Here is a 19,269-nt window from a genome sequence, read left to right on the forward strand (position 1 = left end):
TTATAAAGCCTACACTTGCCTCCCGTGCCAGTGTCCAGGATCAAGCAGCTCATCCTGGACTTCCTCTTCATGTTCAGTTTGTCTGAAGGCAGAGACAGTGACACCAGCACTGATTGGCGCCGGGCATCACGTGTCACAACACATCACAGCCACTGTGGGAACGGCGCTGGCAAAGGAGGTGAGTATAGGCTTTAGTTTAAGAAGAGGTTGTCCTAGTGGGAGATAATCCCTTAAAGCAGTGGACGCTTTATTGGCCCATGTGGCAACATTTCAGTTCCATATCAGAGAAATGCTCTGTTATTGATCCGAAACATTGCCATTTGGGCCAATAAAGAGTCCGCACTTTTTTCACGATTAATCAGAGTGGTGTGTGTCTGTGTATGTATGGGTATAATATACACACACACACATAGACACACACTCATACACTCACACACACATTACATAGGTGAAACTGCGACTATGGTATGTACATTATATAGGTTATACCACTGTAATATACTGCGTCCGCTGTGTATAGCCCATATAGGGCAGCTACAGAGAGTGTGTGTGTGTATATATATGCATACACACACACACACTGCGGCTGGCCTATATGGGCTATACACAGCGGTCGCAGTATATTACAGTGGTATAACCTATATAACGTACATACCGTAGTCGCAGTTTCACCTATGTAATGTATATAGACTGCTGTACATACATTATATAGGTGATACTGCTACTGCGGTATATAATGGCAGTATCACTTATATACTGTATATACAACAGTCAATATACATTAGACAGATCAAACTGCAAATGCTGCATATACAATATATAGGTGATACTATGATTGCAGTGTATAGTTCCAGTATATATATATACAGCAGTATCACTTATATAACGTATATACACATCAGCTGCAGTATCACCTATATAATGGATCAGATGCCGGCCGGGGATTGGTGAGGAGAGCGCTGTTCTCTTACACTGGTCCTGGCTAGCGTTAGACACAGTGAGGCTCGGGCGTCTGTGCACGCAGTGGCGGCCTTTTCAATCTTCTGCACAGGTCCAGGTGCGTGTGCTTTCCTGTTTTCCCTCACTGACAAAGGCCGCAACTACATACGCAAGCATGAATGAGGGCTGCCATGGCCTTGGTCAGCGTGGGCACCGAGAGTGCGCACAAAGGCCTGTGCAGAGGATTTGAGGGGCGGGCGACCCATTTTGTAGCTCAGAGTGCTCCAGGCCCTTGATAGTTGTATACTATGGGCACAGATACACAACATTATATACACTGGATGGATCCATCCTGCACCTGGCCCTGGACATACATGCACTGTATATATACGGGGCCATGTATACAGCATGTGATGTCCAGTCACCAGGTTCAGGCGTGATCACTCCAGTGCGGGATTCTGCAGACAGTCTCTGCTCACTATCAGTATAGGGAGATTTATTGCAGGAGACTGAACTTTCCTGCAGTCTGGTGACCCTGGAGCCGATGACCTGGCACTGACAGGGTGAAAGTTCAGACTCCTGCAATAAATCTGTGAGCATCAGCAGAGCGCCCGCTAATACTATAGAGGGACCGGCCCTGGACTTATCACCGGGAGGTGAGCAGCAGCGTCCATCTCCTCACCGCACACAGAGCTGAAGCTCCCCCTGATGTCAGTCTGAGTCATCCACCAGATCCTCTCCTGCAGGTAAATGCAGCCATGTTCCCTCTTCAGGAGGCCGCACACAGGGAGCAGGAGGGGGCGTGTCAGCTCCACTGTGAGTGTGATGATGCAGCTGGCCGGACATAGAGAACAGCGCCGGCCACCAGCAGCCCGAATCGCTGCTAAGTGACCGGCCCGGGGGGCACATGCCCCTTTGCCACCCCGCGCCTGGCGCCGCGCTACCCCGCATTATTAAAAAAATACAAAAAAAAAACACACCTTGCTCAGGCGCCGCCCCCCCGCATCCTCCCGCGGCCCTGATTACCGGAACGCTGACAGATAGAAATTTTAGTAAACGGCTGCCCCGTACCGGGTCGTACCGGCTGAATCCCACCCCTGCCTGTGACCTCAGCTACATGCCTGATAGTCACACTTCAATCTGCCAATACAACTTCTTCAACTTTTTTCACATTTTCTTCATTGAGGGACGTGGATGGGCGTCCTTCACGATGTTCATCTTCCATCGATGTTCTTCCCAGCTTAAATTCCTTGGCCCAGCGTGCAACTGTGGAATATGGAGGAGAAGAGTCCCCCAATGTTTCCACCAAGTTGCTGTGTATGTCTTTGGTAGTAATTTTTTTCAAGCAGAGGTATTTGATGACAGCTCTGAGCTCGTTTTTTTCCATTTTGATGTTCACTCCTCGGCAGTTCATATTCAAATGAATGTAGCTCCCGGGAATCATGGTCTATTTAAGAGATTTTTTTTTCCTGGACTAGTGGGTACCTAAGAGAGAAGAAAACATTTTATTTTAATTTCTGTGTGCAATAGAAATAACCGATTATCATTACTTTTGGATCGCCCCTCGTACTGTAAATCACTGTGCGGAACTGCAGCGTTTCTACACGGAAAAATCCGCTGCAGATACGCACCAATTCCGCATTGTGTGCACACAGCCTAAAAGTTGACCAGCTATTACTCGAATTTCCAGCAAAATTTGCAAAACCATTTCTTTTAGATCCACATCACATTAGAAGTGACGTTGAGGGGACTATATGACAGAAAACATTCCAAACTAACACTATTCTAAAAACCACACCCCACAAGGTACTCGAAACCACATTCACTAAGTTTATTAACCCTTCAGGCGCTTCACAGGAATGTGAAAAAAAAAGAATTTAAATATTTTTCCCAATTTTTTTTTGGACCCTTTTTTACTTTTGCAAGGATAACAGGGAAAACATGGACCCCCAAATTTGTTGTGCTATTACTCCTAACCATGCTGATGTCCCTTATGTGTGAGAAGCAGAGGCGAAGCTTCTGACTAACCAGGTAACCTTGATTACAACTCGGTGATGCACCCTAATAGTGGAGGAGAACCTCAGCAGATGACCACGCTGTTACTGAAGATAATCTCTATATAAAGACCAATATTGATATTACCGCCATATGGCCAGTGGTAGATACCAGCCCTACAGAACATATAACAGATCACTGCACAGTTACAGATAATGTCTTACCGCTGACGTTCTTTATGATGGAGTCGTCACTTTTCCTGTCTTTTCCATCTGGCCCAGACCGACATGACAACTTCTTCCAGCAATGACTCAGCTGCAGAGAATACAATAAAGACACATTTCACTTCTCATATTCCAGCCCCATCACCATCTATTCCCAACCTGCACAAACTCCTCATCCTGCTGATACCCCAATACTGAGCCGCTGCTGCCCTATGTGTCGCTATTACTGCACCTGATACCCCAATACTGAGCCGCTGCTGCCATATGTTTCCCTATTACTGCACCTGATACCCCAATACTGAGCCTCTGCTGCCGTATGTATCCCTATTACTGCCCCTGATACCCCAATACTGAGCTGCTGCTGCCATATGTATCCCTATTACTGCCCCTGATACCCCAATACTGAGCTGCTGCTGCCTTATGTGACCGTATTACTGCCCCTACTGTGTGGTTATGTGTGCCCTCTAAATTCTAAGGCACCCCTCTATAATATAGCAATGCCATGTGCAAGTGCCCTAGAAAACAGTGCCCATATTTTGCCTCCTAGAAAAGTAATATTGTCCTGTGTGCCCCTTTGATAGTCACAGTAACCTGAGTTCCCTATAACAATAAGTGCCCACTTTACATTTAATAATGTCCCAAGTCTGCCTCCTGTACAGCTCCTCTATACACAGCATGTTGCTCTCTTATACACAGTATATTGACCCCTTAGTAGCCTCCAAACTGATGGCTCCAACACTGTAATCCCCACACTGTATGATGCCCCTCTAGATAGTCTCCATATAGTATAATTCACAAGATCATCCTCAATATAGTATAATGCACCAGAAAGTCCTCAATATAGCATAATGTACCAGATAGTTCTCAAAGTAGTATAATGCGCTCCCCATAGGCCTACTCTATATTGGATAATGCACCCCCCATAGGCAGACTCTATAGCACAAGGCAGCACCCATAGGCAGACCCCGTAATATAAGGTAGCACCCGCAGGCAGACCCTGTAGTATATGGCAGCACCCCTATAGGCAGACCCTGTAGTATATGGCAGCACCCCTATAGGCAGACCATGTAGTATATGGCAGCACCCCTATAGGCAGACCCTGTAGTATCAGCCAGCACCCCATAGGCAGACCCTGTACTATAAGGCAGCACCCCTATAGGCAGACCCTGTAGTATAAGGCAGACCCCCCATAGGCAGACCCTGTATCATTAGGCTGACCCCCCATAGGCAGACTCTGTAGTATTAGCTAGACCCCCCAGAGGCAGACCCTGTAGTATAAGACAGACCCCCCACAGGCAGACCCTGTAGTATTAGGCTGACCCCCCATAGGCAGACCCTGTATTATTAGGCAGACCCCCCATAGGCAGACCCTGTAGTATTAGGCAGACCCCCTCCCATAGGCACACCCTGTAGTATTAGGCAGACCCCCCATAGGCAGACCCCGTAGTATTAGTCAGACCCCCCATAGGCAGACCCTGTATTTTTAGGCAGACCCTCCCATAGGTAGACCCTGTAGTTTTAGGCAGACCCCCATAGACAGACCCTGCAGTATTAGGCAGACCCCTCAGATGCAGACCCTGTAGTATTAGGCAGACCCCCATAGGCAGACACTGTAGTATTAGGCAGAGCCCCATAGGCAGACCCTGTAGTATTAGGCAGACCGCCCCATACTCAGACCCTGTAGTATTAGGCAGACCCCCATAGGCAGACCCTGTAGTATTAAGCAGAGCCCCCCATAGACGAACCCTGTAGTATTAATCAGAGCCCTCCCCCATAGGCAGACCCTGTAGTATTAGGCAGACCCCCTATAGGCAGACCCTGTGGTATTAGGCAGACCCCCCATAGGCAGGCTCCATAGTGTAAGGCAGCACCCCTTTAAAATATAAATAGATACTCACCTCTCTTCTTCCTGGTTCCTGCGCTGCTCTGAGCTCATCTCAGCACCAGGCTGTGACTCAACGCGGACCCTGTAGTATTAGGCAGACCCCCATAGGCAGACCCTGTAGTATTAGTCAGACCCCCCATAGGCAGACCCTGTATTATTAGGCAGACCCTCCCATAGGTAGACCCTGTAGTATTAGACAGACCCCCATAGACAGACCCTGCAGTATTATGCAGACCCCCCAGAGGCAGACCCTGTAGTATTAGGCATACCCCCATAGGCAGACTCTGCAGTATTAGGCAGAGCCCCCATAGGCAGACCCTGTAGTATTAGGCAGACCGCCCCATACTCAGACCCTGTAGTATTAGGCAGACCCCCCATAGCCGAACCCTGTAGTAATAAGCAGAGCCCTCCCCCATAGGCAGACCCAGTAGTATTAGGCAGACCCCCTATAGGCAGACCCTGTGGTATTAGGCAGACCCCCCATAGGCAGACTCCATAGTATAAGGCAGCACCCCTTTAAAATATAAATAAATACTCACCTCTCTTCTTCCTGGTTCCTGCGCTGCTCTGAGCTCATCTCAGCACCGGGCTGTGACTCAACGCGGACCCTGTAGTATTAGGCAGACCCCCATAGGCAGACCCTGTAGTATTAGTCAGACCCCCCATAGGCAGACCCTGTATTATTAGGCAGACCCTCCCATAGGTAGACCCTGTAGTATTAGGCACAACGCCATAGGCAGACCCTGCAGTATTAGGCAGACCCCCCATAGGCAGACCCTGTAGTATTAGGCAGACCCCCATAGGCAGACCCTGTAGTAGTAGGCAGAGCCCCCCATAGGCAGACCCTGTAGTATTAGGCAGACCGCCCCATAGGCAGACCCTAAGGTATTAGGCAGACCCCCATAGGCAGACCCTGTAGTATTAGGCAGAGCCCCCCATAGACGAACCCTGTAGTATTAGGCAGAGCCCTCCCCCATAGGCAGACGCTGTAGTTTTAGGCAGACCCCCTATAGGCAGACCCTGTGGTATTAGGCAGACCCCCCATAGGCAGACTCCATAATATAAGGCAGCACCCCTTAAAAAATAAATAAATACTCACCTCTCTTCTTCCTGGTTCCTGCGCTGCTCTGAGCTCATCTTGGCACCGGGCTGTGACCCATCGCGTCCCCTGTCAGCATCGCCAATGTCAGACGCTGACAGGGGGATGATGGGGGAAGGAGCGCAGTGCAGCGTAGGTAACTATACAGTTAACTGTATTAAGTTACAGTAGTGAAGCTCCGGGTGGGCCCCCTGAGAGTGTGGGGCCCTGGGCACCTGCAACCTCTGCCCACCCGGTAAAAATGCTACTGGTGAGAAAACAATTGCTATGGCACGTAGCAGAGCTCAAAAAATGAGCTACATTTGACTTTTGGAATGCTAAATCTGCTGCAATCATGACTACAGCTCCAGTTGCAACTGACAAAAAATAGCCCAAAAGTAATGTTCAATCACTTCAAACTCTTGATAGATGCTTGCGAAAAATTTATTGTACAGTTACAGGTGCAGCAATATCAAAATTCATGACTATGGAATTGGTGCAGGGATAGAAAAAAGGTGAGGCGAAAAGAACCTAACGTTTCGACCTTCATAGGGTTTTAATCACATAGTCACTGTAGGCAGGGTTCACTGAATGGTTTAATATTATTCTGATTGCAAAGGACACCTGGGTCCAGGGGAGGTCTGGTGCACCTTGCCTTGCAAGTAAGTCCTTTGCAATCAGAACCTTAAACCATTCAGTGAACCCTGCCTACAGCGACTATATGACAAAGACCCTATGAGAGTCAAAACGTTATGTTCTTGTCGCCTCACCTTTTTTCTATCCCTGCACCAATTCCTTATTCATGAATTGTGATATTGCTGCACCTGTAACTGCACAATAAAGTTCTCACAAACATCTATCAAGAGTGTGCGGTGATTTAACATTACTCTACTAGGGGGATTGCTATCACACTTCACCAGCACCTCGGAACTCTCCAGGCAAGAGTGCTCACCACACTACCTGTCTAAAAATAGCCCTAAAGCATAATACTGCCTCTACCATGCTATACTGTGAGCATGGTGTCCTTTTGGTGACATGCGGTGTTGGCTTTGCGGCAAACATAACTTTATGAATAATGAACAAAAAGTGCAACTTGGTCTGTGCATACTTGTAGGCACATGCCCACTAGACTTGTTCAGCTTGTTTTAATAGTAGTGTATTGAGAGAAGCAAGAGGAGTCTTGTCAGCTCAGGACTGTAAGCAGGAAAATCACACACATGTGGACATTTGAAGACACAATTGCACCAAAGGTATTGGGGATTCATGACAGTGTGCTCACCGCACGTTGACACAATTTGTTAGTCTGCAGTCACATAAAGTGACTGCTGGCTTTTTTTCCCAAGCCTGGACAATAACATCAGAAAAGTTGTGTATTTCATTTAGATAGGAAAAGAAGGTCTATATACCAATGAGTATTAAAAAAGTAATGAGACAAGTCCCTCAGAAGGACCAAAAAAATTCATAAACCTAATGGAAAACATACAAGATTTCCAGATACAAAATCCTCTATAAAAAAATATAAAAAATGCTACACATAATTGATGCTGTTACATTCATATTGTTTAGTGCCTAAGCAAAACAGGGTTAATGTTTTTTGCTTAAAAGTGACACATGACTTCCATTATGTAGGTACCTTTCCATTTTTGAGCAATAAATCTTCTATGTCGTTACTTCTAGACATGGCACTTCCCATGTTCAGATATGTGATGAAGAGAAGAGAAGCGAGATGGTGTCTGTACAGGAGTCTATATAATAGCAGCCATGGCTTTAATGAAGCTGAAGTAAAGAAGAAGTTGGCCCAGTACTCAGGAGGGTCTGTTCTGCTCCGTAAAGGAGAAGACGGAATAGCAGAACTGTGCATGAATAATCCATCCCGGAAGAATGCAATTACAGGTATATTTATCCACATCAACCTCAGTAACTTGTCAGTGATTGCAATGAGAAATAAACATGATGCTTTAATCACTTTTCAGAAATATGCATGTGTCTGTACTGTATGTTCTATGTAGTCTTTGTCTATCCCCTTATCTATTTACACTATATGGACATAACTATTTGGACCCCTACAGGACATTTTATGACCTCCCAGTCTACATTGGCTTGCAAAGGTATTCACCTCCTTGGCTTTTAATCTATTTTTTAAATTACCATCTTTGTTTAAATATTTTTGCACTCCAATTTGTGCGTGATGCATCAGTGCTAGGTAGTCTAAGATGGTGAAGTGAGAAAAATATAGGAATAAATTAAATTTATGGGATCAAAAAGGATGATGAATAGTTATGCACACTGAAGTTATCAGCTATTTTGTTCTATTTGCTAGCTTTATAGTAAAAAAAAAAAATGTTCACCAAATGTAGGCTTGTTCTTTAAATGAACTGATGTAAACCTTAAAAAAAGTTAAATTCTGGGTTGTGACACAGCAAAAATTACAAAAGGGGTGAATACTTCACAAGCCACTGCAAATCTATATACACTGCTCAAAAAAATAAAGGGAACACTTAAACAACGGAATATAACTTCAAGTAAATCAAACTTCTGTGAAATCAAACTGTCCACTCAGGAATCAACACTGCTTGACAATCAATTTCACATGCTGTTGTGCAAATGAAATAGACAACAAATGGAAATTATTGGCAATTATCGAGACACACTCAATAAAGGAGTGGTTCTGCAGGTGGGGACCACAGACCACATCTCAGTACTAATGCTTTCTGTCTGATGTTTTGGTCACTTTTGAATGTTGGTTGTGTTTTCACACTCGTGGTAGCATGAGACGGGCTCTACAACCCACAAAAGTGGCTCAAGTAGTGCAGCTCATCCAGGATGGCACATCAATGCGATCTGTGGCAAGAAGGTTTGCTGTGTCTGTCAGCGTATTGTCCAGAGGCTGGAGGCACTACCAGGAAACAGACCAGTACGCCAGGAGACGTGGAGGGGGCCGTAGGAGGGCAACAACCCAGCAGCAGGCCGCTACCTCAGCCTTTGTGCAAGGAGGAACAGAAGGAGCACTGCCAGAGCCCTGAATCTCCAGCATGCCACAAATGTGCGTGTGTTTGCACAAACAGTTAGAAACTGACTCCATGAGGATGGTCTGAGTGCCTGACATCCACAGATGGGGGTTGTGCTCACAGCCGAACACCGTGTAGGATGCTTGGCATTTGCCACAAAAACACCAGGATTGGCAAATTCGCCACTGGTGCCCTGTGCTCTTCACAGATGAAAGCAGGTTTACACTGAGCACATGTGACAGACGTGACAGAGTCTTGACACGTAGTGGAGAGCGTTCTGCTGCCTGCAACATCCTTCAGCATGATCTGTTTGGCAGAAGGGTTAGTAATACTGTGGGGTGGCATTTCTTTGGAGGGCCACACAGCCCTCTATGTGCTGGCCAGAGGTAGCCTGACTGCCATTAGTTACCGAGATGAGATCCTCAGACCCCTTGTGAGACAATACGCTGGTGCGGTTGGCCCTGGGTTCCTCCTAATGCAGGACAATGCCAGACATCATGTGGCTGGAGTGTGTCAGCAGTTCCTGCAAGATGAAGGCTTTGAAGCTATGGACTGGCACACCCGTTCCCCAGACCTGAATCCGATTGAACACATCTGGGACATCTTGTCTCGCGCCATCCGCCAATGTCACGTTACACCACAGACTGTTCAAGAGTTGGCGGATGCTTTAGTCCAGGTCAGGGAGGAGACCATCAGCCGCCTCATCAGGAGCATGCCCAGGCATTGTAGGGCAGTCATACAGGCACGTGGAGGCCACACACACTACTGAGCATCATTTCCTTGTCTTGATGCATTTCCACTGAAGTTGGATCAGCCTGTAACTTCATTTTCCACTTTCATTTTTAGCAACATTCCAACTCCAGACCTCCGTGGGATATTATTAATGATTTACGTTGATAATTTTTCGGTTTTATTGTTCTCAACACATTCCACTGTGTAATGATTTACAACTGGAATATTTCATTCAGTGATATCTAGGATGTGGGATTTTAGTGATCCCTTTATTTTTTTGAACACTGTACATTAACCCTTTCTCCCCTGGGTGTTTTTCCCCTTCATTTTTGTTTTTTCGTCCCCTTATTCCAAGACCCTTTTCTTTTTTAGATTTCTGTCAATATAGCATCATGATGGCTTTCTTTGCAGGATAAGTTGTACTTTTAAATAACCTCATTCATTTTGTTCCATAATGCATTTGAAAGTGGAAATAAAAATTCCAAAATGCATTAAAATTGCAAAATTCACAATTGCTTTGTTTTATCATAGCCATTCTTTTGTAGATTTATTATTGTCATTCTGAAAGTTGAAATTCCTCAACTTCTGTTTTTAGCAAATTCCTGGAGGTTTTTTGCAAAATGAACTTTTTTTTTTAATTGTTCATAATTCCCCCTTCTTTTTCTACAGCTCCAGTTCCAACTGCTGAAAATAGTTATAAAGCAGAATGCTGCTTCCACCATGCTATACTATGAGTATGGTGTCCTTTTGGTGATGTATAATGTTGGCTTTGCACCAAACATGCCTTTAGGAATTATGACAAAATAGTGCAACCTTGTTTTCTTCAGACTGCTTTCCCACATGCTTTTGCCAAATGTAGTGCAGGGTTTTGCAAAATGTAGCTGGCTTGAATGTTTTTTCCTTGATTTTTCTTTATCTTGCCATACTATCTCAGGGTCCAGACAATTTTCTTCTTGTCTTTTCTTAAATTTTTGAGGGACATCAAGTTCTAGATAATGTCACTGTTGTGTCTAATTTTAGTCACTTCTTTAGAGTGTTTCATTGTATGTCTAATGCATTGCAATTTTTTGTACCTTATTCTTGACAGACACCTTTCAATAATGAGATCTATTTGCTGTTTTGTAAGATTTTTACGGACAAGGGCTTTTGCTGTAAAATGTAAGACATTTTCAAGAAAATCCTTCTAGAACAGCTAGACTTTATGTGGGGTTAATCAGTTATTCAGAAACAAATTCAATGATAGCAGCTGTGTACTAACTACTATGTTACATGAGTTTGTTAACTTATTTAACATTTAGGTTATAACATTTGAGTCGCTAATTCTGAACTCAACCACATTCCCAATTAAGTGGGTATTTACACTTATGCAACCACATTATTTTAGATTTGTTATTTTTATTTCCCCATACACATTATTTTAATTGGTTTCTCAATAGATTTGTAAAGATTTTGTGTTACATTTACCCACTAGCACATGTTGAATATTTTTGAGTTTTTTATCTCAGTATTTGCAAGCCAAGTCCAAGACTGGAACAGTCGGAGGAAAAGTATAATAGAAACATGTCACAACTTAGGACGTTCTCATGAACTGCAGCCTGGTAACTTTTTCCCACGCTCCAGGTCATATGAGGACATCCACCAGGGGGCGCATCACCGCGACTGAAGGAAATGTAGGTCAATGACCTACATTTCCTTCATTCGCCGCGGAATTACAAGCACGAGCACAGCTGCATTTGCAGGGCTCCTGCTTGTAAATTATTTTAACCCCTTCAGATGGATTACCTCGTGGGACGTGACGGGTCAGCAGAAGGTATGTATATTGTGGGTTTATTGTTTTGCCAAGCGAGGGTCTGCAAATGGATTGAGAGAGCAATAAAATATTAAAACAACCGCTCTGTTTATTTCATTAAAATACTTTTAAATCATGTGTGTGTGTGTTTTTTAACCCTTTCAAACAATTGGATTAATAATGGATAGGTGTCATAATTGACGCCTCTCCATTATTAATCTGGCCTAATGTCACCTTACAATAGCAAGGTGGCATTAACCCTTCATTACCCCATATCCCACCGCTACACGGGAATGGGAAGAGAGTGGCCAAGTGCCAGAACAGGCGCATCTTCCAGATGTGCCTTTTCTGGGGTGGCTGGGGGCAGATGTTTTTAGCCACGGGGGGGGGCAATAACCATGGACCCTCTCCTGGCTATTAATATCTGCCGTCAGTCACTGGCTTTACCACTCTGGCGGAGAACATTGCGCGGGAGCCCACGCCAATTTTTTCCACCATTTAACCCTTTATTTTAGCAGCTACAGCGCCCAAATTTTGCATACACACACTACTAACATTAGTAGTGTGGAATATGCAAAAAAAATGGGGATATGAGATGGTTTACTGTATGTAAACCATGTCTCATATCCTGTCGGGTTTGGGAAGGAGAAATGAAAAGCCGGCAATTGAATTACCGGCTTTTCACAGATATCGCGCTGTAGTAAATATAAATACAGACTATATATATATACTAGCTGTACTACCCGGCTTCGCCCGGGGTAATAACTACTGTTAGCAAAATAGAATGTGTTAACAAAAATTTATTCTGCACAAAAAAACCACAAAACAAATAGATAGAAATGTAATTATTAAAAGGTAAAAACTAAGCTAATAGAAGCATTTTATAACATATATTTCAACACCAGAGATATTCCACACAGATTTAACTAAATTGGCCAAGTAATGTGAAGTAATCTTCTACTACTTATACTTATTCGGGAGCCTTTTGATAAACGACATTCTTAGTTTTTCCTTCAGGTGCAAAGACAAACAGATATTTGGCTGTTCCAACTCTTGAACAGGCCACATAAAGTTGACCATGAGAAAAGCATGGAGATTGTAAATCTCCTCCTGTATATAGTATATACCTGTGTGTCATCTCACCTATATACGGTATAGTATATATCTGTGTGTCATCTCCTCCTGTATATAGTATATACCTGTATGTTATCTCCTCCTATACATAGCATATACCTGTATGTCATCTCCTCATGTATATACTATATACCTGTAGGTAATCTGCTCCTGTATATAGTATATACCTGTGTGTCATCTCCTTCTGTATATAGTATATACCTGTATGTCATCTCCTGCTGTATGTAGTATGTACCTGTATGTCATCTCCTCCTCTATATAGTATATACCTGTGTGTCATCTCTCCTGTATATAGTATATATCTGTGTGTCATCTCCTCCTGTATTAGACCTCGTTCACAAGTTATTTGGTCAGTATTTTTACCTCAGTATTTGTAAGCTAAATTGGCAGCCTGATGAATCCCCAGCCAACAGTAAGCCCACCCCCTGGCAGTATATATTAGCTCACACATACACATAATAGACTGGTCATGGGACTGACAGCTGCCGGATTCCTATATGGTACATTTGTTGCTCTTGTAGTTTGTCAGCTTATTAATCAGATTTTTATTTTTGAAGGATAATACCAGACTTGTGTGTGTTTTAGGGCGAGTTTCGTGTGTCAAGTTGTGTGTGTTGAGTTGCGTGTGGCGACATGCATGTAGCAACTTTTGTGAGATGAGTTTTGTGTGGCGACATGCGTGTAGCAACTTTTTGTGTGTCGAGTTGCATGTGACAGGTTAGTGTAGCAAGTTGTGTGCAGCAAGTTTTGCGCATGGCGAGTTTTGCGCGTGGCAAGTTTTATGTGTGGTGCCTTTTGAGTATTGCAAGTTTTGTGTGAGGCAACTTTTGCATGTGTTGCAACTTTTGTGCATGTGGCTATTTTTCTGCGTGTGGCAATTTTTCTGCGTGTGCAAGTTTTGCGTGTGGCGAGTTTTCCATGAGGTGAGTTTTGCACGTGTGGCGAGTTTTGCATGTGGAGAGTTTTGTGCATGGCGAGTTTTGAGCGGCGACTTTTGTGTTTCTACTTTTATGTGGCGAGGTTGGTGTATGTGTGGTGAAATGTGCGCTGAGGGTGGTATATGTGTTCGAGCATGTGGTAGTGTGTGGCGCATTTTGTGTGTGTGTTCATATCCCCGTGGTGGTGTGGTGATTATCCCATGTTGGGGCCCCACCTTAGCAACTGTACAGTATATACTCTTTGGCGCCATCGCTGTCATTCTTTAAGTCCCCCTTGTTCACATCTGGCAGCTGTTAATTTGCCTCCAACAGTTTTCCTTTTATTTTTCCCCATTAAAGATAGGGGCAAAATTGTTTGGTGAATTGGAAAGCGCGGGGTTAAAATTTCACCTCACAACATAGCTTTGACGCTCTCAGGGTCCAGACGTGTGACTGTGCAAAATTTTGTGCCTGTAGCTGTGACGCCTCCAACACTTTTCCTTTCACTTTTTCCCCATTATGTAGATAGGGGCAAAATTGTTTGGTGAATTGGAAAGCATGGGGTTAAAATTTCACCTCACAACATAGCGTATGACGCTCTCGGGGTCCAGACGTGTGACTGTGCAAAATTTTGTGGCTGTAGCTGCGACGGTTCAGATGCCAATCCCGGACATACATACATACATACATACACACACACATACACACATTCAGCTTTATATATTAGATGTGTCTCAATGACATATATATATATATATATATATATATATATATATATATACTGTATATATGTTTTCCCGAACATTTGAGCACATAAATCCATTAGATGTCAGTTTTTCAAGCCTGCGAGAAAATATCGCAGTACGGATGCCATACGGATTACATACGGAGGATGCCATGCGCAAAATACGCTGACACACCCTGACTACGGATCACTATTTTGGGAACATTTCTCCGTACCGTATTGTCTTACGCCGAGTGTGACGCCGGCCTTATGCTTTTATTACGAACTCCTGTTTTTGGCATACAAATACTGATTAAAAATACTGACCAACTACTGAACATTTGCACATGGTTTAAATAGTGGAAACATTTCTGAAATTATTTTTCTTTGACGAAGGGGAGAAAAAAAGAAAACACAAAAACAGGAACATTTTCCAGTCATAAAGAAATAATTTTATTTTTTATTTGTTTATGATAAAGTTGTTATTCACATGTTGATTTTAACATTTATTGAGGATTAATAAAAAAAAAAAAATAAGCAAATTAATACTAGTGATGAGCGAGCACTAAAATGCTCGGGTGCTCGTTGCTCGGGTCGAGCAAATTAGAATACTCGGGTACTCGGCCAGAACAATGAGTCCAATGTAAGTCTATGGGAGACCCAAGTATTTTTACTGTGATCCCCCGGGGGTCCTTTTAAGGTCTAAAAACATCTGAAAAATAAGGAAGCACTGCTTAAATGACACAGGGACATCATGGGGATTGCCCCTGGAAGCATTCCTGACTCCTAGTTCACAGCTGTAAACATTTTTTTCCAAGATTCATGCCATTTTTCCCACTGCAACAAAAAACACATAAAATGAAACCAAAACGGATTTTGCTGGGAAATATGTTAAGGTACATCCTTTGCAGGTTAATGACTTTCCTATAAAGCCAAATTATTAACCCCAGACCGAAATGTTCCTCCCCCACTTGGGCTTAGTTCAGACGCAGCGTTTTTTAAGCATTTTTCCACTTTTTCTAACATTGCTTTCAACCAATACAAATGCATTCACTGTGAAATGTCATTGTAACCTTTAACAACCCTAGCTGTCCATGTGGTGTGTGACACATAAGCAGACCCATCTTGTTGCATTTATGAATGAGGGACTCTTAAAGTCACAGAGTCTATTTTTACTGGTGCATCAGGCGGCATTAATCTTCTTAAAGGGCCATTATGAAAGAGTGGGTCTCCTAAGCTGTTGTAGTTTATGCTTTGAGAGGATGGGCTGCCAAGAATTGTGACGCACCACAATAACCCTTTCATAAGATGTCCAGGGGGGACTCCTGAAAAGTGTTGCATTGAATGCAAGGCCTGCCCTGCTACCAATTCATATGCACCCCAATAAGCCTTGGAACCCACATACTGGATGTGCCCATGCAAATTCACTTCACAATATGCATTTTGTACTCCCGTACTCTTTTATTTTACACATTGGCAGGAAGGCCAGCCCTGCTGCATAGTCAGTCATATGCACCCCATTACGCCTTGGAACCCACATACTGGATAGGCCTATGAAAATCCACTTCACAATATGCATTTTGTACTCCGTACTCCTTGGTTTTACACATTGCCAGCAAGGCCAGCCCTGCTGCATAGTCATATACACCCCATTAGGCCTTGGAACCCACATAGTGGATACGCCCATGAAAATCCACTTTACAATATGCATTTTGTACTCCCGTACTCCTTGGTTTTACACATTGGCGGCAAGGCCAGCCCTGCTGCATAGTCAGTCATATGCACCCCATTAGGACTTGGAACCCACATACTGGATGGGCCCATGAAAATCCACTTCACAATATTCATTTTGTACTCCTGTACTCCTTTGTTTTACACATTGGCAGAAAGGCCAGCCCTGCTGCATAGTCATATGCACCCTATTACGCCTTGGAACACGCATACTGGATGGACCCATGTAAATCCACTTGAATTTTTTAAAGGTATGATGGTTCGCTCTTTGCAGAATTATTTACAGGAGAATTTGGCAATTTTATTTTTCATGTTTTTAGCACTAACGTTTAGTGTTGAGCGATACCTTCCAATACTCAAAGGTATGGGTATCGGATGCTATCGGCTGATATCCGAAAAATATCGGATATCGCCGATACCGATACCCGATAACAATGCAAGTCAATGGGACACAAGTATCGGAAGGTATCCTGGATGGTTCCCAGGGTCTGAAGGAGAGGAAACTCTCCTTCAGGCCCTGGGATCCATATTCATGTAAAAAATAAAGAATTAAAATAAAAAATATGGATATACTCACCCGTCCGGCGGCCCCTGGACCTTACCGATGTAACCGGCAGCCTCCGTTCCTAAGAATGAGGAGTTTAGGACCTGCGATTATGTCGCGGCTTGTGATTGGTCGCGTGACCGCTCATGTGACCGCTCACGCGACCAATCACAAGCCGCGACGTCATCGCAGGTCCTAAACTCCTCATTCTTAGGAACAGAGGCTGCCGGTTACATCGGTAAGGTCCAGGGGCCGCCGGACGGGTGAGTATATCCATATTTTTTATTTTAATTCTTTATTTTTTACATGAATATGGATCCCAGGGCCTGAAGGAGAGTCTCCTCTCCTCCATACCCTGGGAACCATACACTGGGAACTTCCGATTCCGATATCACAAAAATATCGGAACTCGGTATCGGAATTCCGATACAGCAAATATCGGCCGATACCCGATACTTGCGGTATCGGAATGCTCAACACTACTAAGGTTCAGATACGGCTTTAAAAAAGGCAAATACTTGCAATACAACGCAATTTTATTGCAAACTACAAAATTCAAGGAATATAATTATATCCCATAATGAAACCAATAATCCTCATACATCAGCTCATCTCCATGTGGAGGAGCTGTTAATAGAGGAATCACACCAGCAATTTAGGACACTCCATAGACAATACATTTTACTCATAGAAAAAAGGAGTTCAAGTCCAAAATAGTATAAAAATATAATCAATTTTATTTGTACAATATATCAATCCATAACTTGATCTATCAAATATACTAAAGTTCATAACATGCTCAGCAAGGGAACACAATTGGTACCAGACCTGTGTGACCTACCACCTACTGCTAAATGTATATAATAAAGTGCTGTGTGCTTAAATACAGATACCATGGGAAACCAAAATCCCTAGGACCTAGTAGTCAGAGTATCTCATATCACTTGTCCTTAATCAAGGGTATCTCATTAGCAAAAATATCCATCAGATAATAAGCCCAAGGTTTTTGTTCCTTACCCATGTAGCAGATGTGGAGAGATCACACAGTACGGGCTGTACCTTAATGTTTTACAATGACAAACAGCAAACATATAGAGACTTAGAACTATTTTTGAAGTGAATAAACAAACATTTCTCAAGATTGTGTCACTATGAGCATTGTCTGTCACATCTGTAAATGTTTTATAAGAAATGCAGCAATGCAATTGTCTAAATGCATTCAGTATACAGTATTTTAATCTGGATTCCAAATCGCCATTCGTATACTCACCATTTGTACATTTGAGGCAGCCAAAGTTATGGCTCTCAAGGAGAGAAACTAATATAGTCGACAAAGAAATATTTGTAATGAACTACTGAGCCAAACTAATAGCATTGCTTTTTCAAATTTATATGAAGTGTATTGTGTCCAATGTGAGCAACCAGGCAACACAAAAAGGAGCTTTTCAAGTGAGCTCTTCAAGGTACACAAATGTTATGAAGTGTTTGCCAACAAGGATGTGGTTTCACCAATGGGGGGTACCTTTTTTAAAAATATACTATTGCCATCACAGCCCCCCTTGCTCAAAATTCTGGGGCCTATAAAAGTACAGAACATGTTCACCCAGGTAATGTCATCAGAGAAAAGGAAGGGACATTGCAGGAAACAGAGTTAAGAAGCAGGCCCAATGTAGGGTTGTGGGTCTCTGAGACTTGTAATGGAGTGCATGAGCTGACAAACAATTCCCCAGTGCGGAGTCCTTTTTTTACTAAATAAAATAGTGCCATCACAGCCCCCTTGTCCAAAATTCACCATACAAAGCACGTTCACCCTGGTCATCTAGTGGCAGTTAAAGGACACATTGCAGGAGACAGAGTTAAGAAGTAGGGAGCTGACAAACAATTCCCCAATGGGGGTCCTTTTTTAATAAATAAACTAGTGCCATCACTACCCCTTTGCCCAAAATTCAGTGGCCTATAACAGTGCAGAGCACATTAACTCTGGTGATCTAGTGGCAGTTACAGGAGACATTGCAGGAGACAGAGTTAAGAAGTAGGGAGCTGACAAACAATTCCCCAATGGTGGTCTTTTTTTTAATACATAAACTAGTGCCATTACAACCCCCTTGCCCAAAATTCACCGGCTTATAACAGTACAGAGCATGTTCACCCTGGTCATTTAGTAGTTCTGGATGAGGAGGATAAGAGCAAACAGACCAAATCTGGAAGCGTATACCGATGTGTGGTTGTGAAAAGGTACATGAGAATACACCTCCCCAAAACAGAGAATGTATTTGAGGTTATGTTTCGCTGTTTTCACTTGGTGGTGTCTTTCCCAATCCAGCCCTTGTTCAGTTTTATAAGTCAGCCTGTCAGCATTTTCAATTGACTGGCGGATGCGCTTATCTGTTATAATTCCACCATCGGCACCAAAAACCCTCTCTGACAGAACGCTAGCAGCAGGGCAGGCCAGGATCTCCAAGGCATAGAAAGCCAGTTCATGCCACGTGTCCAGCTTGGATACCCAATAATTAAAAGGCACAGAGGAATCACAGAGGATGTTTGTACGATCTGCAAGGTACTCCCTCAC

Source organism: Ranitomeya variabilis, chromosome 2, assembly GCF_051348905.1.
Source record: "Ranitomeya variabilis isolate aRanVar5 chromosome 2, aRanVar5.hap1, whole genome shotgun sequence".
NCBI classification, from domain to species: domain Eukaryota; kingdom Metazoa; phylum Chordata; class Amphibia; order Anura; family Dendrobatidae; genus Ranitomeya; species Ranitomeya variabilis.